At 41.8% G+C, this 26,854-nt stretch overlaps 1 protein-coding gene across 3 annotated transcripts in view; it reads left to right on the top strand.

Annotated features, from left to right (window-relative positions):
- LOC140734825 (muscarinic acetylcholine receptor M2-like) overlaps positions 1–26,854 on the top strand; it is a 74,340-nt gene that overhangs the window by 3,481 nt on the left and 44,005 nt on the right. The window lies entirely within an intron of this gene.

Genomic DNA, 26,854 nt, shown 5'->3' with positions numbered 1-26,854 from the left:
GAACTTCAGGTTGCAAATGTAAATGTCCACCTCCACACAGAGCTGGCAGTTCCAACTGCTGGAGCTGGGCGCGAGGAGTTCCGAGTAGGCGCAACAATTTTCAACAGGACTACTGACCAGTGGCCAGCTCTAGGTGTGTGTGTGTGTGTGTGTGTGTGTGTGTGTGTGTGTGTGTGTGTGTGTGTGTGTGTGTGTGTGTGTGTGTGTGTGTGTGTGTGTGTGTGTGTGTGTGTGTGTGTGTGTGTGTGTGTGTGTGTGTGTGTGTGTGTGTGTGTGTGTGTGTTCCAACCTCCCAATGACTTAACGGCAGTGACAACGCACATCAGGGGCATTTAGTGCCCATTGACAAAAACTTGGAGCAATGACTCGCCTCCCGGTCATGGACGTACCTGGATGTAAGGAGCACTACGGGGTGCCGCTATGCTCAACGGACATAGGAATTTGAGGCCGGATCTACAAGAAAATAAACCGTATCAAGAAAGACACCCTCCACCCCCCCCCCCTTCCCTTCACCGCCTCTCCTTCTACTCCCCCATTGCTACTTCCCAGCACCAGTCTGAGATCAACAGCGTTCTCCTGCCGTGGAACTGAGATAAGGTTGTTATCAACTCAAATAGGTTATTAACCCCAGGTTTTTATATACTACGGTAATGTCGCAGCCAAAAATATAAAGATTATCTGGAAATATCTTCCTTTTGATGGAGTTACGCGAATAAGGGAAGCAATCTCCGGGGAACAGGGCTTTCATATTGTTGCTTCGATGAGGATTCTGTCTGAGTCCCCGGGGTAAACATCGGCGGGGGCTGATGGAGTTAAAGCATTAGTTCGGTTGTGCGATGGGGTTAAAGAATTAACCGAACTACCCTACAGAAAATGTTAACCCACCGTCCCACGCTGGTTAAACGGAGCAATGATTCAGAGAATGTGAGGGACTGGATGCTGAGGAGGGGTGGTGTGTGCTGTCGGCCGAATTTTGTAGAATAAATGGGGTGTGTGAAGATTGGGGTGGGAGTATGTGGCTGGAAAGTTCAGACGTTGATTGAAATTGAAGGGAGAAAGGATTAGGTGTGGAGTAGGTGTGATGGGTGAGTGCAGAGAGAGATGTGACTAGGTATGAGTGGAGCATGAAATAGGCAGTGTGTTTGTTACAAGTAGTAACAGAGAGAGTGGGGTGGAGTTGTCTGGAAAGGGAGGTAGAAGAGAGTGGTTTGTAGAGTGGGCAGGTGTGTGGAGTAGGAATGAGCTTGGGAAGAACGCAAGGGAGAAATGAGGCTCTTTAGAAAGTGTTGGAGTATTAAGCATGTATCAGTAGTTAGATGGAAGTCAAGCTGTTTTGTGGCAAGGGAGTGAAAGATGTGTGAAGAGTAGATGAGATAAAAGGAGGAAAGTGTTCTGAGGCTGTCAATAGTAAGAAAGAGTTGAGAGTCAATGATGATCCATGCAGAATAAGATAGGAGTGAGGAAATGGAAGGCAAGGGATGCATTGAACAGGTGGAAGGAACGAGCGGGGTGTGAACCATCAGGGATGAGTTAAAGAGAGGCAGAGAGAGTGGGACAGGAATAAAGATATGTGGCAAGAAGTATGTGTTAGGGTGTGTGCAGGGGTGAAAGAGGATATAAAGAATAGACAGGACTGGGGTGGAATTGAGTAATGTTAGGGAAAGAATAGGACTGAGTGTAGACAGTAGTTTAATGTGTGGATAGTGAGGTGGGAATGGTATTGAAGTGAGAGTGATTGGACAAGAGGGGATGAACAAGGGTTTTGTGGAGAAGGCGTGAAAGTGGGGACTAGGAGTGTGTGGTGAGTGAAAGAGGATTGAGGGTATGTGGAAAGAGATGAGAGTGAAGGGGTGGAGAGTGTATTGTAGTGAGGCTGAATGGACTAGGAGTGAGGATGTATGGAAAGTAGAGCAGGAGTAATTGTTTCTGTAGCAGGGAGGGAGTGAAGGGTTAGAGAGCGGAGTCAGACTGAGGACATGCAGAGAGTGGAGAAGGTTAGAGGAACAATTAGAGTACTACTTGGCTGTGAGAGTAGGGTTGGCGGATGTATACAAATGGAAGTAACGATCAGGAAAATTGGAAGGTTGCTGTGGAATGCTAAGTAACATGTGAGTGTGTAAAGAGTGTGAAATGAAGCTGTTTTGTAGAATGAGGTGATATTGAGGGTTGTAGGGGGATTGAATAGGGGTGAATATGAGTAGAAGAATGGTTGGAGTTGACTATAGAGTGTCAATGCCTGAGAAGTTCTGAAGCAAGCAAGAACAATGAAGACTAGGAGTAATGAATATGAACAAGCAGCTCAAGGTGGCAGTCTAGGAAGAAGATAAGTGACAAACTTGTATAGATGTGCGGCAGACAGTATATTGACAGGCTGCATCACAGCCTGGTATGGAAACACCAATCTCCTTGAATGGAAAATCCTACCAAAAGTAGTGGATAGGGCCCATTACCACCACCCCCTCCCCCCGGTAAAATCCTCCCCACCACTGAGCACATCTACATGAAGTGTTGATGCAGGAAAGCAGAATCCATCTTCATGACCCCCACCACCCAGGTCATGCTCTCTTTTGGCTCCTGCCATCAGGAAGAAGGCACAAGAGTCTCAGGACTCACATCGCTGAGTTCAGGAACAATTATTACTCCTCAACTATCAGGCTCTTGAACCAAAGGGGATGACTTCTCTCAACTTCACTTGCCTATTATTAAAATGTTCACACAACCTATGGACTCACTTTCAAGGACTCTTCATCTCATGTTCTCAATATTTTTTGCTTTTATATATATATAAAATTATTACTTAATTCTTGTATTTGCACAGTTTCTTGTCTTTGCACATTGGTTTAACACCCAGTTGGTGTGGCCTTTCATTGATTCTGCCATGGTTATTATTCTATTCTGGATTTATTGAGCATTCCCACAAGAAAATGTATCTCAGAGTTGTATATGGTGACATATATGTACTTTGATAATAAATTTACTTTGAACTTTGAACTATATTCAGGGGTTTGTGAGAGACGGGGAGGAGGATATACTGATGAGGGAAATGTGAAATGTGGAATGTGTAGAAATCATTATGTATCATATCACTGTTCACGTTTTAGAGGGAAGATGCACTGATTTATGGCACTGATGTTATGGGAGTGGTTCTTTACTATCACAGCATTACATTACATTAATATTTCAATTAATATTAGAATCCTGACTTTCAATATAATTTTGTACATTTTCTCTTCGACCTCCAAGTGCTCTGGTTTCCTTCCATATCCCAAATGTCTGCAGTTAATAGGTTAATTGATCATTGTACATTGTTCCTAATGTGTAGGTTGATGGGAAAGCAGAGAGCATAAAATGGCATTAGTTTATAAGGATTGTAAATGTGTGGGTGATGGTCGGTATGTTCTTCTTGGGTCAAAGGGCTTGTTTCTGTGCTGTATCACTGTATAGCTCTTTGCGGCTCACCATCACTATCCAAGGACGGAAAGAAATTCCTTATTCCTGAACAGCTACTTAGTTAAAATATGCTGTTGAGCTCAAGCTATGAAGATATTTTGAACCAGGAACAATAAGTAGAAACTACAGCTTAACAAGGTATCAGAACCAGAAGGTTTATGTATGTATGTATGTATTTATTTATTTTTTTAAAAAAAAATTCCGTTTATGTGATGTGGTCATTGCCAGCTATCCAGCATTTATTGCCCATCCCTAATTGCCCTTGAGAATTGAATTGAATTGATTTTATTACTTACAACCCTCATAGACAGGAGGAATAAAAATCTTTACATTACGTCTCTGTCTAAATGTGCAATGTGCAGTTTATAGTAATTTATAGTAAATATTATGTGCAACAGGATAGTCAATATAATATAGAAATACAATTGCATCAACATCAATTAATCAGTCTGATGGCCTGGTGGAAGAAGCTGTCCCGGACCCTGTTTGTCCTGGATTTTATGCTGCTGTTTCTCAGATGATAACAGCTGGAACAGTTTGTGGTTGGGGTGTCTCAGGTCCCCAATGATCCTTTGGGCCCTTTTTACACACCTGTCTTTGTAAATGTCCTGACGTTCACATCTACAGATACGCTGGGCTGTCCACGCCACTCTCCGAAGAGTCCAGCGATTGAGGGAAGTACAGTTCTCATACCAGGCAGTGATGCAGCCAGTCAGGATGCTCTCAATTGTGCCCCTGTAGAAAGCTTTTAGGTTTTGGGGGCCCATACCAACCTACTTCAACTGTCTGAGGTGAAAGAGGCCCTGTTGTGCCTTTTTCACCACACAGCCGGTATGTACAGACCACGTGAGATCCTCGGTGATGTTTATGCCGAGGAACTTAAAGCTGTTCATCCTCTCAGCTCCACATCCATTGATGTAAATAGGGGTTAGCCTTTCTCCATTCCTTCTGTAGTCCACAGTCATCTCCTTTGTTTTTGTGACATTGAGTGAGAGGTTGTTTTCTTGACACCACTGTGTCAGGGTGATGACTTCTTCTCTGTAGGCTGCCTCATTATTATTTGAGATTAGGCCAATCAATGTAGTATCATCAGCAAATTTAAATAGCAGTCATGGGCATACAGAGAGTAAAGGAGGGGGCTTAGTACACAGACCCTCGACCTGTGTCGAGTGTCAGAGGGGCAGAGTTGAGGAAGCTCACTCTTACCACCTGCCAGCGATCTGACAGGAAGTTCAGGATCCAGCTGCACAAGGCAGGGTGAAGGCCGAGGTCTCTGAACTTCTTTTCGAGCCTGAAGGGAACTATGGTGTTGAATGCTGAACTGTAGTCTAAGAACAGCGTTCTCACATAAGCATCCTTCTCCAGATGTGTAAGGACGGTGTGTAGAGCTGTGGCTATTGTGTCGTCTGTTGATCAGTTGTGTTGGTAGGCAAATTGTAGGGGGCCCAGTGCGATTGGTAGCAAGCTGCAGATGTAGTCCTTGACCAGCTTCTCAAAGCATTTGCTTATTATTGAGGTGAGTGCAACAGGATGCCAGTCGTTCAGACATGTTATCTTGGTCTTTTTAGATACGGGAACAATGTGGATGTTTTGAAGCAGGAGGGCACCCTCCACTGGGAGACGTAAAGATTAAAAATGTCTATAAACAAGAAGGTGGTGATGAGCTGCCTTCTTGAACTCTGCAGTCTCTGAGGTGTAGGTACACCCACAGCGCTGTTAGGGAGGGAATTCCATGAATTTGACCCAACGACAATTAAGGAACAGCGATAGGTTTCCAGGTCAGAATCTCTGAGTGACTTGGAGGGGGTTTTCCAAGTGGTGGTGTTCCCAGGTATCTGCTGTTCTTGTCCTTCTAGATGGTCATGGCCGTGGGTCTGGGAGGTACTGCCTAAGGAACTTCGGTGTGTTGTTGCAATGCATCTTGTAGATAGAATACACTGCTGTTACACACTACTATTAACATGAATGGTATTTTAAAACATTCCTAAAGAAATTCAACAGGTGAATACTTGGATGAGAAGGCTGACCAAACACAACTAGCGAAAATGTTAGATTTATATCTTTTGGAGTTTAGAAGAATAAGGCATGATTTTATTAACATAAGAATATAACAGGGCATGTCAACATGGATGATGCTGTTTCAACTAGTGGGCGAATCTCAAACAAGGAGTTAAGAGGCACTCATTTAAAACTGAGGTTTGCAAGAATTTCTTTTGTAGAGGGTGGTGAATCTCTGGAAGTCTGTATACTAGAAGATTATGTAATCTAGACCACTGGAGGTATTTAAACTGGAGTTGCACCATTGTTAAATATTTGGGGAATTGAAGGCAGTGTGGAACATGCATGTTAGAACAATTAAGGCCTAAGGCAGATCAGTCATGATTATATTGAATTGCAGAGCTGACTTCAAGGACCAGATGGTCCACTGCATTTCTTACTTCCTTCTATGGTTTTCTTCAGATCAAGACAGATGGGGATCCACAGTGAAGTGATTTGGTCATGGAGGTGGTTGAGGGATGTTTCTCTGACTGTGGGGTCCATAATCAGTAGTGTGTGAGGATCAGCGCTGGAACTTTTGTTGTTTGCAATATGTATACAATTTTACGTTGTAATATTTACTGAAATCATCTTGATGAACATATTGGTGATGATGAAGACATAAAAAAATGGTGGAGCTGCAGGTAATGAGGAAAGTTGTCAAGGGACAGAGCAGGATATAGATAATTCGTAAATTTGGGTGGAAAAATGGCAGAAGGAGTTTAATCCAGACAAGGGGGAGTTGATGTATTTTGTGGCATCAAACGCAAGACAGAAGTATAAAGTAAATGGCAGGTTCCTTCAGAACACTAACATACAGAGAGATATTTGGGTGAAATTTATAGATCCCTAAAAGCAGCAACACAAGTGGATAGGTTGGTAATGAAGACATATAGAATGCCTATCTTCATCGGCTAGGGCCTTGGAATTGGAATTGGAATTGATTTATTATTGTCACATGTACTGAGGTACATTGAAAAACAATTTTACTCACTGTTCATACAGATCAGTTCATTACACAGAACATTGAAACAGTACAAGGTAAAACAATGTAGATGACTGCAGAATAAGGAGTGTGGAAGGCAATAAGATGAAACATCATTACAAGGTAGATTTTGAATGTAAGAGTCCATCTTATCCTACTAGGGAACTCTTTAATAAACAATTGATTGAAAATAAAAATAACACTGTATCTGTATAAAGCTTCGGAGTACTGTGTTTAAAGAACAGTATTGTGTTTAGTTCTGGTCATTACATTGCAGGAAGGATGTGGGGCTGTGGAGATGGTGCAGAAGAGCTTCACCACGATATTGTCTGGATTGGAGATAATTAGCTAGAAAGAGAGGCTGGACAATGTTGGTTTGTTTTCTCTGGTGTGTGACAGTGTCTGAGGAGAGATCTGACAGAAATATATAGAATTATGAGAGGTGTAGATAAGGTAGATATCCAGGGTCTTTTTCTCAGGGTGGAGATCTTAAATATTAGATGACATAGCTTTAAGGTGAGTGAGGGATTATTTAAAGGAGGTGTACTGGGCAAAATTTTCTTTACACAAAGAACATGCTAGCAGGTAGTAGAAGCAGATACAAAAGTAATATTTAAGTGGCATTTGGACAGTTAGGGAATGGGGAAATACAGACCATGTGCTGGGGGATGGGATTGCCATTATAGTTTACAGCGGCATGATGAATCAGAGGGTCTGTCCCCGTGCTGTACTATTCCATGCTCTGTGTTATTTTCTTCAGTGTTCTTTATAAATTGCTGCATATAAAATCAGCATAAATATGTTGATGAAATCAAATTGAAAATCAGCAAAATATCAAGCTATTTAATTGGAAATGCAGAGTTTTTGAATCCCTATGGCTCAGCCTAATTTTGATCTAACCTGAGAAGCAACAATGCAACTTTAGGTTGGCGACAAAATTGGAAATGCTGGAAACGCTCAGCATTTGGACGACCTCTGTGGGAAGAGAAGCAGAGACAACATTCCAGTGTTTCTATTTCTGCTTTGGATTTTCAGCATCGACAGCTTCTTTTCATTCTCACCGTTAGTTTACAGTAGATACCACCTTGCTCAACTTTCCATGCACCAGAAGAAGGAGCTTGAACTGGACCGCAATCTGGATGGGACATCCTGCCCTCCATTAATATTATATTGTAAGGAGCATTAATCAAGGACAACTGACATAAGCAAATGTTTAGTGTCCTTTGAATGTCTCCCAGAACATTACTTCATTAGCTTGGCATAATATTGTAAAATTGATGGTTTTGAGTTAATAGTCCATTTTACATCTCTTGATTGGTTTATACTTACTCCAGTGGGAAGGAAAATCAGGAGCTGTGTGCAACAGTGTCAGTGACCACACTACAACCAAAAGTTAAAGTATCGGCCTCGGAGGTGCCATCTCAAAAGACATAAAATTAAGAATAAAACCAGAAAATGCTAGACTTTATAAATTGAGCTTTGACAGTGATTATTGTTAGAGACATGTAAGTTAATTAAATGGCAAGTATTCTCAGAGGCTAGATCATTCCACTCCTTTTCAGATAGTCCCTTGTGATCGAGAGGTTTTGTAGGTTTTGAGGTAACTGATGAGGCCAATGTGGGCAGATGGGCAGATGGTCCTGACAGGGCCTATGGGTGAGGCGGTGTACTTCTGCCACCATTTTGCATGGCTTCTATGCTCCTCCACCTTGCATGCTCATGTACCAGAAACCTCTTGGACTTCTCAAGCTGTACGAAGGCTCTGAAATTTAAGATGGGCTTACTTGTTAAAATGACCAAATAAGCTTTAGCTGTTGTCAGATATTGGGGTGGTTGCATTTTCACAAGGGCACCCATCAACCTTTTTTTGTATCCACCTAGTAATCTGCTTTCATGCCAGAGACTGGAATAGTTCACTTCCTGGCACTATGAGCAGCAACCTGCATTGTATTTACTAGTTTTGAAGTCTACACATTCATAATAATCCTTTCCTCAAAGCAAAGCTCCAAATGGCACCTAAACTGAGAAATTATTAAGAACGTGTTTCTTACAGAACTATTAGAAATGCTAACATGTTTTTAAAAGAAAGTATGAAACAATAATTTTGATTAATATTTTACAGGTTCATTATAGTGGAGGTTACTAGCTTTGAACTTTTAGACAGATACACCTGATAGGTACCGTTCTTTAACTAAACATTCCGGATTTCTGGTTCATGTTTACGACAGATCTTGCTGTCTATAAAGAGGCCTAATATGGATTTCTATTGAACAGGAACTCTGGGTAGTTACAGATCTGGTAGACTTAGCCAATGAGCTTAATTGAACTTAATGTAATACTTTGTTATATCTTCTTACATTATAGAGTCATGGAATCATAGAAAAGTACAGCACAGAAATAGGCCCTTCAGCCCATCTAGTCCATGCTGAACCATTTAAGCAGCTTACTCCCGTCCACCTGCAAAGGACCAAAGCCCTCCATACTGATTATAGCTATTTTGAGACGTTCATTTGAAATGGCATCTATGTTTCTCTCCCACACAGGTGATGCCTATTTGCCCAGTATTTCCAGATCTTACTTTAGTGCTTATTTCAATTTTATCTAGGGTTGTATATACTGCTGGTGGATAATTTTGTAACGATTGAACTTGGCTCTGTTTTGTTTATGCTGTATGTATGCATTGCAATGATGTATTGATTACTAAATATCTGGGGGGAAGAGGACTGTAATAAACTTAAGAAGTTTCCAAACCAGACCATCACTAAATCGTTTCAGTTGCCTGGTGGGCGTCCAAACACTTTCTCCAGGGAACTCACACAAATGAAGTTGTTGTTCCGAAGTCCAATCTTCCTTTTACTGTTTTTCAGCAAAAAAGTTCTACCAATCCAGGAAAACCGTGGACAGAGAAGCCTTGTTGTTTGAAATATCAGATTATTGTTTCAAAGTAATTCATTTAATTCCTCAGTTGTGCCATGTGTTAATCGAAGTCAAAGATGTTATCGAGGAGTTAGTTTGCCTGATGGGTCTCACTAAACTGATTCGAATAGCTTCTTTGAATTACTATAAAATTAAATGGAGCATATAGGAGAGCCTGATTGTTGCATTCGCTTGTATTTTGCAACCATCGGCGCGGGGTTATGTACAGCAGGGTGCCGGTAAATCAAGAAATTTGGAATTCATAGACAATGAAAGGAAATTTATCTCAAAAGCACCCCGAGGAAAAGCCCACCCGCCTCCAGCAGTTCAGTTGATTTTCCAAGAGAATACAACTTTAATTTAGCAAACTGTGCTCATTCTCTATCAGCTAATAGTTACCTGGTATTCTAAAGAAGTGTTTCACATTATATGTTTATATGTTTTAACTAACGACATGTGCATATATCAGTAGGCAACACGATCGCCCGTCAGCTTCTCCAGGCTGTATTATTAAATAATCAGCGCATTTTAATAGTTGTCCTCATTATCCGCGTTTATTTTTGTTGCAGAGGGCAGAAAAGTTGCCTTCTCTTTCTTCCCGTGGTGTCGGGCTCTCGATCTAAGATACTGTATACAATGCAAACACGAGGAAATCTGCAGATGCTGGAAATTCAAACAACACACACAAAATGCTGGTGGAACACAGCAGGCCAGGCAGCATCTATAGGGAGCATCTACAGAGACGAAGGGTCTCGGCCCGAAACGTCGACAGCGCTTCTCCCTATAGATGCTGCCTGGCCTGCTGTGTTCCACCAGCATTTTGTGTACTGTATACAATACTTCAAATCCGAAGTAAAAGCAAATAAATGGCAGGTGCGATTTATGGAAGGTAAAAAGTGGGATTTGATCGTATCCTCGGGCAGGGTACATAGGCAAAACGAACTTGATCTCCTCCCTTAGCAACTTCGGAAGGGCCTATTGCGTCTTTCCAACACTGTCATCGACAGGCGTTTGCAATTGTGACGGGATGACTCCACCGTCGGGATGCATAGTTTACCCGAAGTGCGACAGCCAGTAAGTGCATATCAATATGCAAACTATGCAGAGCTGGTCTTGGCTGCTTTTGGATACAATAAACCATGAGTCTGAATGCACCTGTACAAGCTACATAGGAACTGTCATTGTAATTTTATATATTTACACTTGTTTTTGTATACAGTGCCTTGTAAAAGTATTCAGCCCCCAAACCTTTGTTCACATAAATGAGTTTTACAAACAGCAATTCTGATCAATCTAAGTGAGAAATTTTAGTTGCGAATCACGTGCTCCTTTGCGCAGTAGAGCACCCCTCCCCCCCCCCCCCCACACACACACACAAACAGGGAAAATCGTAAAGCATGAAAAACTAAAAATTCAAAAGCTGAAATCTTAGCATTTCAAAAGTATTCATCCCCCTTTGCTCTGTACTTAAGTTGAACCACCTCCCGCAGCTATTAGCAGCCAGTAGTGTTTTTGGATAAGTCTCTATTAGCTTTGCACAATGTGATGGAGCAGGATTTCAGAATTAGAATTCTCAGATTCAGAATCAGGTTTATTATCACCGGCATGTGACGTGAAATTTGTTAACTTAGCAGCAGTTCAATGCAATACATAATCTAGCAGAGAGAAAAAAATACAGTTATAATAATAATAAGTAAGTAAATCAATTACAATACACACATATTGAATAGATTTTTAAAAACGTGCAAAGGCAGAAATAGTGTATATTTTAAAAAAGTGCGGTAGTGTCAACATCCATTTAGGAATGGGATGGCAGAGGGGAAGAAGATGTTCCTGAATTGCTGAGTGTGTACCTTCAGGCTTCTGTACCTCCTACCTGATGGTAACAGTTTGAAAAGGGCATACCCTGGTTGCTGGAGGTCCTTAATAATGGATGCTGCCTTTCTGAGACACCACTCCCTGAAGATGTCCTGGGCACTTTGTAGGCTAGTGCACAAGATGGGTACCCATTCCTGCTTGCAGAATTCCTCAAGCTGTGCAGGTTTCTTGAGGAGCGGTGGTGGACAGCAAACTTGAGGTCTTGTCAAGGATGTCTGATTGGGTTAAGGTCATGAGTCTGACTGGGCCACTCGAAGACATTAGTCTTCTTCATTTAAAGTCACTCCATGGTTGCTCTGGCTGTGTGCTTTGGGTCATTGTCCTGCTGAAAGATGAACTTCCTCTCCAGTTTAAGTTTTCTGGCAGATACTAGCAGGTTTTTATTCATGATCTCCTTGTAGTTCATCTTCCCATTAACCCTGACCGTATTTCCAGTCCCTGCTGCTGAAAAGCATCCCCATAGCGTGATGTAACCTCCACTAAACTTTATAGTAGGGGTGGTGTTAACTGGCTGTTGCACAGCATTAAATTTATGCCACATGTGCCACTTAGTGCTGAGGCAAATAAGTTCTACTTTAGTCTCATCCAACCACAAGTCCTTCTTCCACATCTTTATAGTATCTTCTAAGTGACACTTTGCAGAGTCTTTATGAGCAAGGATATGCTATTTTTAGCCAGGATTTCTTCCTTGCCACTTTTTCATAAATACCCCTTTTGTGCAAGGCCTTACAGATTGTGGAGCCATGACCTTCATCTCCAGTTGCAGCCACTGACTTCTGCTGCTCACTCAGAGTGACTGTTGGTGTCACTGTAGCCTCTTTTACAAGTGCCATTCTTCTCTGGCGACTAGATTTAGAGGGGTGGCTTGAGCTAGACTGTATGGCTGTGGTCTCATATTTTTTCCACCTTTTCATGATGGACTGCACTGAAATGTGTTTAGTGCCTTTGAGATGGTCTTGTACCCTTCCCCAGATTAGCATCTCCCTGACTTGTTTTGAATGCTCTTTTGTTGAAAGTCTACCACACTGTTGGACCTTACAGGGAGATGTGGTATTTCTTCTTATGAATTCATTGAAAACAGGTGATCCTCCAATTTTCTACATCAACAAATTGGACGAGTTACTAAGATATTGCACCTGAGAAAAGTTAGCACAGTAATTACAAAGGGAATGAATACATTTTCAGCCTCACAATTTTGTTGTTTATATTTTAGTAAATTGTTGACAGGTTTTGGAATTTTTCTTTTGATTTGACATGACGCAAAATGTTTTGTTTTTCAAGCCATTGTATATCCCTTACTTGGCTATATGTCCACATGTAGAATAGATTTAGCACAACATCCCTGACTGGTTTCCCACTGAGCATACAAAAATGTTTCTTTATTTATTTATACATCTGCATGTCCTTCTAATGTTCCTTATTTTAATGGCGTTTGTATCTGATGACAAAGGCAAACCATCTAATACAAAGACACGATTAATCTTCGTATCACAACCAAAACAGAAACGATGAGTTTACCACGCAGTAAACCTTTTGGTTTTAGTTTTTTCTCTCTATTTCAGAACTCAGTTTCAATACCATTTTGATTATACCCGCTTTATTAACTTGCTGTTAAAGGCACATTCATGACACATGCCGGTGATAATAAACCCGATTCTGATTCCTGATTATCAAAGTACCTCGATGTCCCAAATAACAATTCAGTAAGTTAAAGTGAATTTATTTAATTGTGGCTTTGCGTGGGTGTTTAGGATGACATCAGTCTTCAGGTCAGGTAAATAGAGCAGAGAGGCTTGCTGTTATTTTTCGAAAGTATGATTATGTAAATAAAAGAGCGGGGAACTTTTCCAGCTGGTTCAGAGTTTCAGTTTCGGGTCATTTAACAATCAATGGTTTGCCCAGTAATTCTATGCATTGATTGCGTTTGGAGTCAACATACAGTGCAATATTTCAGAGCGGCAGGACTAACCTTTCCCGTTCTTTTTCACACGATGCGAACTCGATTTGATGAAAGCAAAAATATCGTGAACTAAAGCAACGGCATGTAATGGAACCCCATCGGAACCGATGGAAACATTAAAAACGCCGTTCTCTTTCCCTCTAAACTTGATTAGCATTCGTGGTTTTATGTTCTTACTTTAAAAGTAACCGGATCTTTAAGTTCAGAGGCTTCCCTCAGCTCAAGAGTGCGTGCGGTCGTTAGGAGGGCGCAGTGTCTTGTTTTAAATTCTGGCAATTCTTCCATTTGTTTCCATTCTATCCAACAAATCATGCATCAGCTTCAGCTTTAAAAGTGATAACCTCAAAGCTGCGAAGAATGACTTGCATCTTACCTTGGCCAGATGGTTCTTTGTACATTGCGGGCCACCAACCCCACCACCACTCTCCGCCTCCTGCAACCCCGATCCTAAAGCGCACAACTAACATCATCACGCCGCTCCCCCTAAACGACTCTGTCCAGACGCCAAAATGGAGATTCGGACATGATTCTGTAGTCCGTGAGCACTAAGCCGAGCCCCGGAGACGAGCATTAAACAATCGGTCCGGTGCTGTTAAGTCATTAATAAACAGCGACATCTCAACTCCCGTCAAGATTAATCAGCTTTAGAGCAACGGGGTGGATTGTTTTGCAGTCCTGAAACTTAAGGCTTATTTCACATTCAAATAAAAAATGTAAGTATTTCAATGTGACATAGAAATACACTCAAATCAGCGTGAGTTAGTCAGTCTGATGGCCTGGTGGAAGAAGCTGTCCCGGAGTCTGTTGGTCCTGGCTTTAATGCTGCGGGACCGTTTCCTGGATGGTAGCAGCTGGAATAGATTGTGGTTGGGGTGACTTGGGTCCCCAATGATCACACGGGCCCATTTTACACACCTGTCCTTGTAAATGTCCTGAATAGTGGGAAGTTCACAACTACAGGTGTGTTGGGCTGTCCGCACCACTCTCTGCAGAGTCCTGCGACTGAGGGAAGTACAGCTCCCATACCAGACAGTGATGCAGCCAGTCAGGATGCTCTCAATTGTGCCCCTGTAGAAAGTTCTTAGGATTTGGGGGCCCATACCAAACTTCTTCAACCGTCTGAGGTGAAAGAGGTGCTGTTGTGCCTTTTTCACCACACGGCCGGTATGTACAGACCCCGCGATATCCTCGGTGATGTGTATGCCGAGAAACTTAAAGCTGTACTTTCACGGTTGGAGAGGTTAAAGCAAGTGCGATATGCAAATAAGAATATGCAAACAGAGGTGAGAATTATTAAATTATTTCATTTCCTGTAACTATACAGTACCAGGATGCATCAGTTCAGCAGGCCCAAGCTTGCTGAGTGATTGCAATTTGGTGCAAGTTAGGTCAGGCAGGAGTATCTTCTAAACTCTGCTGAATAATGGAGGGTGTGCAGAATTAGTAAAATTCATGGGGAAACAAAGGTGTACACATTTCATTGGCAGGGGAACTGAGTTATAGAGTCAAGCAATATTATTGGAGCGGCGTATGGTGACGTTATATGGTTCAAAATTCCTCCTGGGGTCTGGCTCAGTTTCAGGTGGAGGGACAGAGCCAGTGATTAGGGAATGTGTATGTTTTTTGTGTGTGGACTAAAGGCTTGTTTGCCCCTATAATCAGTTTGAAGAATTTTAACGCATTCGGTATTGGATGCCAAAAAAGCAATCTGAACTCTTTGTGATAAGAGGCAAGCCGACAGCTGATGAAGCAGTGCTCAGTGTCACCACCGTACATGTGGAAACTGATGCTTTGTAAAGAATGATGCATCCCTGAATATATACATCAACAAAAAACTTGGCCAACATCCAGCAGACATCAACAAAACATGGGCAAACTTTCATACACATGTACCGTACACTATGCCTTATATTGTCTGTTATTCACATTGGTGAACTTGTTACAAAATTATATAAGTAAAAAGCAAATTCAGTTTCAGCAGAATAAAGTGCCGAGTCAAATATATTCACTTACCATCAGTAGAATCCCAGCCTTGCATTAATATAAATTTCAGCCAGCCCCTAGGCTGATCCCTAACTCAAGCACTTTCACAAAGAACACAACATTTTGTTCCAGCTACAAACAAGAGAAAATCTGCAGATGCTGGAAATCCAAAACAACACACACAAAATGCTGGAGGAACTCAGCAGGCCAGGGAGCATCTATAGAAAAGAGTATAGCTGATGTTTCATGCCCAGACCCTTTAGTAGGACTGGAGAAAAAGAGATGAACAGTAGTTTTTAAAGGCAGGGGGAGGGGAGGGAGAAAGACAAGGTGACAGGTGAAACAAGGAGGGGGAGGGATAATCTCCAATCAACGCTGCCCTCAACTGCATCTTGTCCATTTCACACACGTCTGCTCTCATCCCATCCTCCTGCCACCCTACCAGGAATACGGTTCCTCTTGTCCTCACCTGAACCACCCTCTGCGTCCAGCAAGTAGTTCTCCACACCTTCCACCACCTCCAACGGGATCCCACCACCAAGCACATCTTTCCCTCCCCCCCACTTTCTGCTTTCCACAGGGATCGCTCCCTATGTGACTCCCTCGTCCAGTCGTCCCTCCCCACTGATCTCCCTCCTGGCAAGTGGAACAAGTGCTACACCTGCCCCCAACACCTTCTCCCTCACTACCATTCAGGGTCCCATAGGGTCCTTCCAGGTGAGGCTACATTTCACCTATGTGACTGTTGTGGTCATATGCTGTCTCCAGGGCTCCTGGTGTGGCTTCCTGTATATTGGTGAGACCTAATGTAGACTGAGAGACCACTTTGCTGAGCTATGCTCTATGCTCTGTCTATCAGAAAAAGTGGGATCTCCAAGTGGCCACCCATTTTAATTCCACATCCCATTTCTATTCTGATACGTCGATTCATGGCCTCCTCCACTGCAATGATGATGCCACACTTAGACTGGAGGAACAACACCTTATATTCCATTTGGGTAGCCTCCAATCTGATGCCATGAAAATCAATTTCTTAAACTTCTGGTAATGCTCTCCCCCGACCCCCCGACATTCCCCATCCCCTTTTCCCTCTCTTACCTCATCTCCCTCTCTGCCCAACACTTCTCTTGTGTGCTCCGCCCCACTTTTCTTTCTTCCACGGCTTTCTGTCCTCTCCTATCAGACTCCCTTTTCTCTAGCCTTTATCTCTTTCACCGATCAACTTCCCAGCTCTCTACCTCCCCCCCTCCCCCACCTGGTTTCACCTATCTCCTTGTGTCTCTTCCCCAACCCCAGCCTTTTAACTCTTCATGTATTTTTCTCCTGTCCTACTGAAGGGTCTCAGCCCTCCAGCATTTTGTGTGTGTTATGTTTTTCTAGCTGAGGCTTCAGAACCCCACTGGAACAGAGTACCGTAGAGTGTAACAACTAATATTTATATGCACATCATTTACAAAAATGCATACAGAATTACAATGCATTGCACATTTATTGTTATACCCACAGATAATTACAATATTAATATATAAAAATCAAATCTGAGAAGATTCTGCATTTCTATAAATCACTACATTTTATGAATAATGAAACTGACATTTCAGAATCATGGCTGAGAGCTTAAAAAGTACTGGAGAAAATATCAATCAATTCTTTTAATCACAGTTATTCTGTCTAGATGTGAACAAGCTGGGTGGGGGTGCATGTGGGTGCATTTACATAAAGCCATACAGCAGGGAAATGTAAACATTGTAAATGATGAAGGCATTTAAAATGCATTACTTCCATTTTAAATTATTTTAAATATCTGTTTCATTTCTTATTATAATAATAAAGTCTGAACATATGAGCAGCTGAATATTTAAATGTTTGCCTAGAGAGTTTAAAATATCCTCATGATGACTCATTCACTGTGATACTGAAGCTTCCTTAATCAGGTCATTCCCCTAATAAACAGTATTATAGCCAGAGTGGAATTATCTGTTGTGTTTGTGGAACCCAACATGGAAATTTATAGCTCTGGATGTAATTACACCAACAATATTAACGATAAAACAATCAGCAGGATAAGTATTTAAGGCAATTAGCAAGGGCCAATAATAAGGAGTTACATTTAAACAGAGTGGCCAGGGTTGGAATGGGAAACTAAGGCCTTGGCTCAAGTGGCTTTGGGGAGAAGAGACAAAGGCTGAAGTGAGCTTCTGGTAAGTTTCACGTTATCTACTATTGCATAGGTAGAGCAGAGGGAATGGAACACAGGGCAGTGGTGTGCTCCTCTATCATAATGTGGGATGTCATGGAGACCTCTTGTGTCCCTAATAGCTACACCTATAAGAAGTCCATCCTCCCAGGCCATCCATCCTCTGTTAGGGAATTGGAGCTGGAAATGGATGGCCTACACATTTGTTGGGCAAATGAATGGGCCATAGCCAGGAACTACAAGAAGGCAGTCACACCTAATTTGCAGAAGGCAGTCGCACCTAAGTTGCAGGAGGCAGGTAGCCTGGTGACTGACAAGAGAAGGATAGGAAATAGGCAGTCAGTGTAGAGTACACCTGTGGCTGTTCCACTCAATAACAACTATAATGCTTTGGATACTGTTGGGGGTGTGAAAATGACCTAACAGGGGGACACCAGTCACCATGCCTCTGACACTGAGTTTGGCTTTGTGACTCAGAAGAGAAGGGTTGGTGATAGGTGATTCAAAAGTCAGTGGAATGGTCATGAGATTCTGTGGATATGAAAGAGACTCTAAGATGGTATCTTCAATTGAATTTGCAGCATTCTAAAGGGGCTGGTAGTCATTATACATGTTGATACCAATGACATAAGTAGGAAAAGGGGAGAACAAATGTAAAGACTAGGAAGGAAGCTAAAAAGCACAGCTTCTAGTGTAGTGATTTCAGGATGCTGCCTGTGTCAGACAGCAATGAGGTAAGAATAGCATGATTTGGTAGATGAATGTGTGAAATAATGGTGCAGGGGCAGGGTTTCAGATTTGGGGGCCTGATTTGACCTGTATGAAAGGGATGGGTTACATCTGAGCTTAAGAGGGATCAAGGTCCTTCTGGGCAGGTTTCCTAGAGCTGTTGAGGAGGGTTTAAACTATGTTGGCAGTAGGATGGGGACCAGAGCATTAGGGTCAGATGATGGAGCAGTTTGGTGTAAAGATAGACTGTGTGGATAGACAGGTAGTGGATGGGGCATAAATGTAGTTAGTTGGATGAGTTAAACTTTGTTTACTATAATGCAAGATATGTCAGGAAGCAGAGTGTTGAACTTAGAACATGGATCAACACATGGAACTATGATGTTGTGGCCATTACAGAAACTTGGCTATCACAAGGACAGGTATGGTTGCTGGATGATCTGGGCTTTAGCTGTTTCAAAAGGGACAGGGAGGGAAGTTAAGGAGGTAGAGGACGTGCTTATCAGAGATAGTATTGCAGCTGCAAAAAGGGAGGACGTCATGGAGGGATTGTCTATTGAGTAACTGTGGGTGGAAGTCAGAAACAGGAAGTGAGAAATCACAGGATGGGAGTATTTTATAGCAACAGGTAGGCAGGTTTTGTAAAAATGCAAAAATAACAGAGTTGTTGTCATGGGTGACTTCAACTTCCCTAATATTGACTAGCACCTCCTTAGTGAAAGACGTTTAGATGGGGCAGAATTATATGTGTCTAAGAATGGTTCCTGACACAATATGTAGATAGGCCGACTGAAGGAGAGGGACATTCTGGACCTCGTACTAGGCAATGAATCTGGTCAGGTGACAGATCTCTCAGTGGGTAACCATTTTGGAGAAAGTGACCACAGCTCCCTGACATTTAGCTGAGCCTTGGACAAGGATAAGAGCATACCGTACAAGAAGGTATTTAATTGGGAAAGTAATTGGGGGAGGACTAATTGTGATGCTATTAGGCAGGAATTTAGGAGCATAAATTGGGAACAGATGTTTAAAGGGAAATGTACGACAGAAATGTGGAACACACACAAAATGCTGGAGGAACTCAGCAGGCCAGGCAGCATCTATGGAAAAAAAGTACAGCTGACGTTTCAGATAGGTTTGTCCATTGAGGTGGGGAAAGGACGATGGTTGACAAAATAGGTGGAATATTTAGTTAAGAGGAAAAAGAAGCATAATTAAGGTTACAAAGCAAAGATCACATAGGGCTCTTGAGAGTTATGAAGTAGTATAAGGGAAGGATCTTAAGAAGGGACTTAGGAGAGCTAGAAAGGGTCATGAGAGGTCTTGATGATAACCCCAATACATTCTACATGTACACGAAGAACAGGGGGATGACTAGAGTGAAGAAAAGATGGATCAGGGATAAAAGAGGAAAGGTGCCTGGAGTTGGAGGCCCTTAGTGAATACTTTTCTTCAGTATTCACCATTGAGAAGAACCTTGTTGAATGTGAGGTCAGTTGTGAATATGATGATATGTTGCAAGATGTCAATATTAAGAAAGAGGAGCATTTGAAAAACATTAAGGACCAGATGGGATCTACAACAGATTACTATAGGACGTAAGGGAAGAGATTGCTGCACCATTGGTAAAGATCTTCCTGCCCTCACTGGCCACAGGAGTTGTACCAGAAGATTGGAGGATGGCAGCTGTTATTCCTTTGTTTCAGAAAGGTCATCAGGATAAAGTTGGAAATTAAAGACCACTGAGTTTACATCAGTGGTGGTCAAACTATTGGTTGGGATTCTTAAAGACAGGACTTATGAGCATTTGGAGAAGCATCGCTTGATCAGGGATATTCAGTATGGTTTAGTGAAGGGCATGTTGTGCTCCACCAACCTGATGGAATTTAATGAGGGAGTAACAAACAAGTTAATGTAGGTGGAGTGGTGGATTTTAGTAAGGTGTTCTCCATGATAGGTTCATTCAGAAAGTCAGGAGGCATGGGACCCATGAAAACTTGGCTGCTTTGATTCAGAATTGGCTGGCTCACTAAAGGCAGAGGGTGGAAGTAGATGGAATGTATTCTTCTTTGAGATCTGTAAATAGTACTGTTCTGCAGGAATCTGTTCTGGCACTCTTGGTCTTTCTGATTTTTATAAATGACTTGGGTGAGGAACTGAAAGATGGCACAAAGGCTGGTGGTGTTTTGGATAGTCAGAAGGGTTACAATGGGACATTATAGGATGCAGAGCTGGGCTGATAAGTGGCAGTTGGAGTTCAATCTGGAAAATTGTGAAGTGATACACTTCGGAATATAAATCGTGAAGGCAGGATGCAAGGTTAATGGCAGTGAGGAAGATCAGAGGGATATTGGGGTCCACATCCATAGATCCCTCAACACTGCTGCACCAGTTGATAGGCTGATTAAGAAGGCATATGGTATGTTGGCATTTGTTAGATTGGGGATTGCATTCAAGAGCACCAATGTCATATTTCAGCCCTATAAAACTCCGATTTGACTACACTTGGAGTATAATGTTCAGTTTTGGTGTATTATTATTATAGGAAAAATGTGGAAGCTTTAGGGTGCAGAGGAGATTTACCAAGATGTCGTCTGGATTAGAGAGCATGTCTCATGAGGAAGGCTTTTCTCTTTGGAGCAAAGGAGAATGAGGGGTGACTTGATAAAGAAGTACAAGATGATAAAGACACAGATAGAGTGGACAGCCAGTGCCTTTTACCTAAGACCGCAATTGCTAACACAAGAGGACATACTTTTAAGGTGATTATAGGAAGGTATGGGAGGGATGTCAGAGGTAATGCTTTGACACAGAGAATGGTAAATGCATGAAAGATTCTGCCAGTCGTGATGGTAGAGGCAGATACATTAGGGACATTTAAAAGTCTCTTAGATAGGCGCCTGGATGAATGAAAACTGGAGGGCTATATGGGAGGTAAGGGTAAAGTTGATCTTGGAGTTGGTTAAAAGTTTTGCAGAAGGGCCTGTTCTATGCTGTACTGCTTTACGTTCTGAGTTCTAGTTACTATATAATGTAAGCATACATAATAAAAACTTAGCATCTTCAGAAACAGACACCGAAAATATTGGAAGTTCACCACTTGTTCATTAGTATCTATTAAAAGAAAAGGCAAGTGGGTGGTTTGCACAAAATCTTTTGTTTGTACCTGGTGAGGACTACACCAGTACTATTATTCCAAGCAAAGTCATCACAGAATTCCTGACTGTGGGAATCAATGCTTCCCTGTTCAAATGGATCCTGGACTTCCTGACCAACAGACTGCAATCAGTAAGGATAACTAAAATCATCTCTCCACAAAGTTGTTTCCTCAGCCCACTACTCTACACCCTGTATGCTCATGAGTCTGTGGCCAGATTCTGCTTTAGGTCCATCTACAACAAGGATTCCCAACCTGGGGTCCATGGCACAAAAAGAGGTTGGGAACCCCTTATCTACAAGTTTGCAGATGATGCCACTGTAATGGGCCTCATCTCAATTAACGATGTGTCAGAGAACAGGAAGGAGATAGAGAACTTAGAAACGTGGTGCATCAATACCAACAAAACAAAAGAGCTGGGCATTACTTAAGGAAGGGGCGATGCAGATGCTCCTGTCTATATCAACAGTGTTGAGATCGAAAGAGTTGAGAACTTTAAGTTCCTGGCTGTGAACATTATCAATAACCTGCCCTGGTCCGACTATGTCAATGTCATGGCCAAGAGATCTGACCAATACCCCTACTTCCTCAGGAGGCTAAAGAAATTCTGATAAAGTTTCTCAGCCTAAACTGTTGACTCTTTGTTCCTTTCCCTGGATGCTGCATGACCTGCTGACGTCCTGTAGCATTTTGTGTGTGTTACTCTGAATTTCCAGCATCTTCAAGGTAATTTGTGTCAAATAAATTCGGCATATCCCCATGCACTCTTGCCAGATTTTGTTGATGCAGCATGGAAGGCATTCTGTCTGAATGCATATCACTTTTATTTAGCAGCTGCTCTGCACAGGTCAGCACATCGTAGAAACCAGCCCCCCACACTCCCCGCTCTATGGACTCTGTCTCTGCTTCTTGTTGCCTCAGTAAAGTAGCCAACATCAATGACACTGACATCACTGGATATTCTCTCTTCTCCCCCACCTCTCATTGGGCAGAAGGTACAAAAGTCTGAAAATATTCGGGCTCAAGGACAGCTTCTATCCCACTGTTATTAGACTCTAAAACAGGTCTCTTGTACAATAAGATGGATTCTTGACCTCACAATCTACTTTATGACCTTGCACTTTATCGTTTACCCACACTGCACCTCTTTGGTAGCCTTTACGCTCTATTCTGCTTTGCTTTAATCTAGCTCAATGTACTGTGTAATGATTTGATCTGTATGAACAGTATGCAAGACAAGCTTTTCAGTGTATTTGGGTATAGAGCATGGAACAAAGGTAATTGAGAGATGGGGATGTGATTAAGAGGGGCAAAATAAATAGGAGGGAACATACTTTAGCAAGAGGGAAGTGATCAAGAGACAAATATTAAGCTCCTCAAGTGATGATGATGTGTAGAACCTTTGTCTTAGATGTCAACATCCAAACCAGAATGCAAATTCTAGTCACACCACTGACATTGCTACTTTAACTAAAAGAGCTATGAATGAAAATTTTAACATGAATATTCTTACATGAATATTGATTATAACAATCATTTATTACTTAAGAAGATCAGTTCTTACTTGTGACATCAGTTACATACAAACACACAAAGTAGCAGCAAAAATAAGTTATTCACCCCGCTGACTCGGATATTTAATATGATTACGACTGAACTGATTGCAATCTCAGCTCACATTTTGTGATGACCACTCAACTTTTTGTTTACCAAGAATCTATTCAGCTCTTTTTTTAAAAAAAATCTCACCTTCCTCTGCCTTTTGACTTGCTGCTCTCTGAGCAAAAAAAAATCTATTTGTCACAAGTGACCACTTATTTTTAACAGCCACCCCTCATTCTGACTCCCCCACGAGGAAACATCCTCTCTCATTTATTCTCAGGATTTTGTTTTTCCAACACCCCTTTTCATTTCTCTGAGCTCTAGTGGGCATAAATCCATCCTCACTAAACATTTCTCATAAAACAATTAGTTCCTTCTATGCATTAGTCTAATAATAATTCACTGAATTGCTTTCAATACGTTAACACCCTTTCTTGAATAAGGAGACCAATACTGTATCCTAGACATGGCCTCACCAGTGCATCATATCTGGATCAGAATCTCCCTGCTTTTACAATCAATCTCCATATCAATAAACAATGATTTTCTGTTATTGTTTGCAAATGATGCACGAAGAAACCCAGATCCTTCTGCACTTTAGTTTTGTAATCTTTGGATAATATACTTCATTTTTCCTTCTGCCAAAATGGACTATTTCACATTTTCCCCACAGCTTGGTCGATTCATGCTTTTGTCTGCATCATACCTTGCTTTTCTCCCAATTGGTTATGTCATCAGCCTTTTTAGCAATCTTTAACCAGTCATGTATGTGAATTTTAAAAGGTTGACATCCCAGCACAGATATCTGCGGCGCACGTTTATTACATAATGCCAACCCGCATCTGCAGCATTTATTCCTACACTCTGTCTCCTGTTGTTTAGCAAATCTATCTGCACCAAATGATGAGCTTTTGTTTCCTGCAATAACCTTTAATGCAGCACCTTATCAAATGGATTGTGAAAATCTAATTGTATGTATAGGTTCCTCTTTGTCTGTGATTATGTGTATGGGATGAAACAACAATGGCTTCATTTTTGTTCTACTTTCACAGATGTTAGCAACCAGGGAAATAATTTAAAATTCTGAAAGAAAAGCTGGTGAATTTTTTTGTTTGAATTTTGAACTCCATCTGAAAACAATGGAACATTAATTAGGAAGTGTGGTTGAATACCAGATACATATCTTCCTTTTTCCCACATTAATATTTCATGCGCAACCCATCCCCCACCCCGCCCCGCCCCCACACAAAAGCCACTGTTTCCTAGTTTGGAAGTTTTTGTAAAAATATTAAGCAAAACCAGAAAATGTTAGAAATGTTCCAGGTTGAAGCTACTTTGTCATATTTTCTGTCTGTCAGAAATGTTTCAAATGAGATTGAATGATTTACATCCAACGGGAAGGACAGATGACGATTTTGGTTAAATGTGTTGCGCCACAAATGGCACCTATGACAATGCAGCAGTCTTTCAGACCTGATATGCCAGTGCAAAACTCAGACAATTTTGTACTGTAGTTATGGATTTAATATCTGAACCTGACCCTTATCTCCTCAGCTGCCCATCACCCTTTCCTGTTCCCAGCTTTCCTTTCTTCCACGGTCAATTCTCCTCTCACAAAAGAGTTCTTCTTCAGCCCTTTACTTCCTCCTATCAAATCCCAGTTTCTTATTTCATCCCTCATCACCCAGCCACACATCTCCCCCCCTCAAGTGATCTCACCTTTTACCAGCCAGCTTGAAATCCTTCCCCTCACCCATCTTCTTATTCTGGCTATGCTGTCCCCTCCTTTCCAGGCCTGATGAAGGGTTTCAGCCCAAAATGTTGAATGTTTATTCCCCTCCATAGATGCCTCCTGATTTACTGATTTCCTCATTTTCTCCAGCATTTTGTGTATGATGACATATATGGTGTCTTGCCAAACTTATTCCTACCAACATCTCTGAGAAATATTTTGAAGTAATTTTATTCTGCTGTTATGGAAATCTGCATCAATTGGAAGTTATGATTCCTATGTAACCAGTGTCTCTGGTTCAGTGGGCCTTAAATCACCACAATATATTATGGTGAGAAAGACAGCAAGTCTTTAACTGGTATTGGTGTTGGCACTGATGTTGCTATTGGTTTATTATTGCTACATGTACCAAGAGAGAATATAGAGATTGTTTATACAAAGGTCAAAGGTTCATTTTATTGTCAGAGTATGCACGTACAATACAAGTCTGATATTCGTCTTCTTCAGATAGCCAGGAAATACGGGAAAACTTTGGAGCTACTAAAAGAAAAGTTATGAAACACCTCCCCCCGGCAAGTAAAAGATACAGAACTTGCAAGCCCCCAAAAAACTCCAACTCCCTCACAAAAAGCCATGACAATAATATCAAAACCCCAAACCCATCCCTCACTGAAAAGAACCGAGACAATATTATGAAAACCCCAAACCTGTCCCTCACTGAAAAGAACAGAGACAATATTATCAAAACCCCAAACCCGTCCCTCACTGAAAAGAACAGAGACAATATTATCAAAACCCCAAACCCATCCCTCACTGAAAAGAACAGAGACAATATTATCAAAACCCCAAACCCGTCCCTCACTGAAAAGAACAGAGACAATATCAAAACCCCAAACCCGTCCCTCACTGAAAAGAACAGAGACAATATTATCAAAACCCCAAACCCGCCACTCACTGAAAAGAACAGAGACAATATTATCAAACCCCCAAACCTGTCCCTCACTGAAAAGAACAGAGACAATATTATCAAAACCCCAAACCCGTCCCTCACTGAAAAGAACAGAGACAATATTATCAAAACCCCAAACCCGTCCCTCACTGAAAAGAACAGACAATATTATCAAAACCCCAAACCCATCCCTCACTGAAAAGAACAGTGACAATATTATCAAAACCCCAAACCCGTCCCTCACTGAAAAGAACAGACAATATTATCAAAACCCCAAACCCGTCCCTCACTGAAAAGAACAGACAATATTATCAAAACCCCAAACCTGTCCCTCACTGAAAAGAACAGACAATATTATCAAAACCCCAAACCCGTCCCTCACTGAAAAGAACAGACAATATTATCAAAACCCCAAACCCATCCCTCACTGAAAAGAACAGAGACAATATTATCAAAACCCCAACCCCTTCTTTCATACACAAAAACCAACAGATCGGCCACACAGACCAACCAACAAGAACATCAGACCCCAAATCCCCAACTCCTCCCTCCCACAAAAAGTAACATATCACCCACCTGCCAATCAGCAACAAGAAAGGGAACACCGAAAACTGAAGAAGAGCAACATACAGTCCAATAATTACATAAATCTCAGAATTCTGAAAAAAATCTTCCTGTACACATCAAGGAGAGCGGACACACAAACTCAGTCCTTTCTTCAATATTACACGGTGCATTGTGCTCGAATAAAGTAAAGCAGTAATAATGCAGAATTAAGTGCAAAATCTCCTGAAGCGGTGCAGTGGAAGTAAATGAGGTAGATTGTAAATGCAATGTCCGGACTGTCTTACGCAGAGAGGTTAGAGAGACTGGGCTTGTACACGCTGGAATTAAGGAGAGTGAGAGGGGATCTGATTGCAACATATAAGATTATTAAGGGATTGGACAAGATAGAGGCAGGAAATATGTTCCAGATGCTGGGAGAGTCCAGTACCAGAGGGCATGGTTTGAGAATAAGGGGTAGGTCATTTAGGACAGAGTTAAGGAAAAACTTCTTCTCCCAGAGAGTTGTGGGTGTCTGGAATGCACTGCCTCGGAAGGCAGTGGAGGCCAATTCTCTGGATGCTTTCAAGAAGGAGCTAGATAGGTATCTTATGGATAGGGGAATCAAGGGATATGGGGACAAGGCAGGAACAGGGTATTGATAGTAGCTGATCAGCCATGATCTCCGAATGGCGGTGCAGGCTCGAAGGGTCGAATGGTCTACTTCTGCACCTAT

Source organism: Hemitrygon akajei, chromosome 10 (assembly GCF_048418815.1).
Source record: "Hemitrygon akajei chromosome 10, sHemAka1.3, whole genome shotgun sequence".
In the NCBI taxonomy this organism is placed as follows: Eukaryota; Metazoa; Chordata; class Chondrichthyes; order Myliobatiformes; family Dasyatidae; genus Hemitrygon; species Hemitrygon akajei.
The sequence above is the reverse complement of the archived record's forward strand: the minus strand, read 5'-3'. Positions and strand labels throughout refer to the sequence as shown.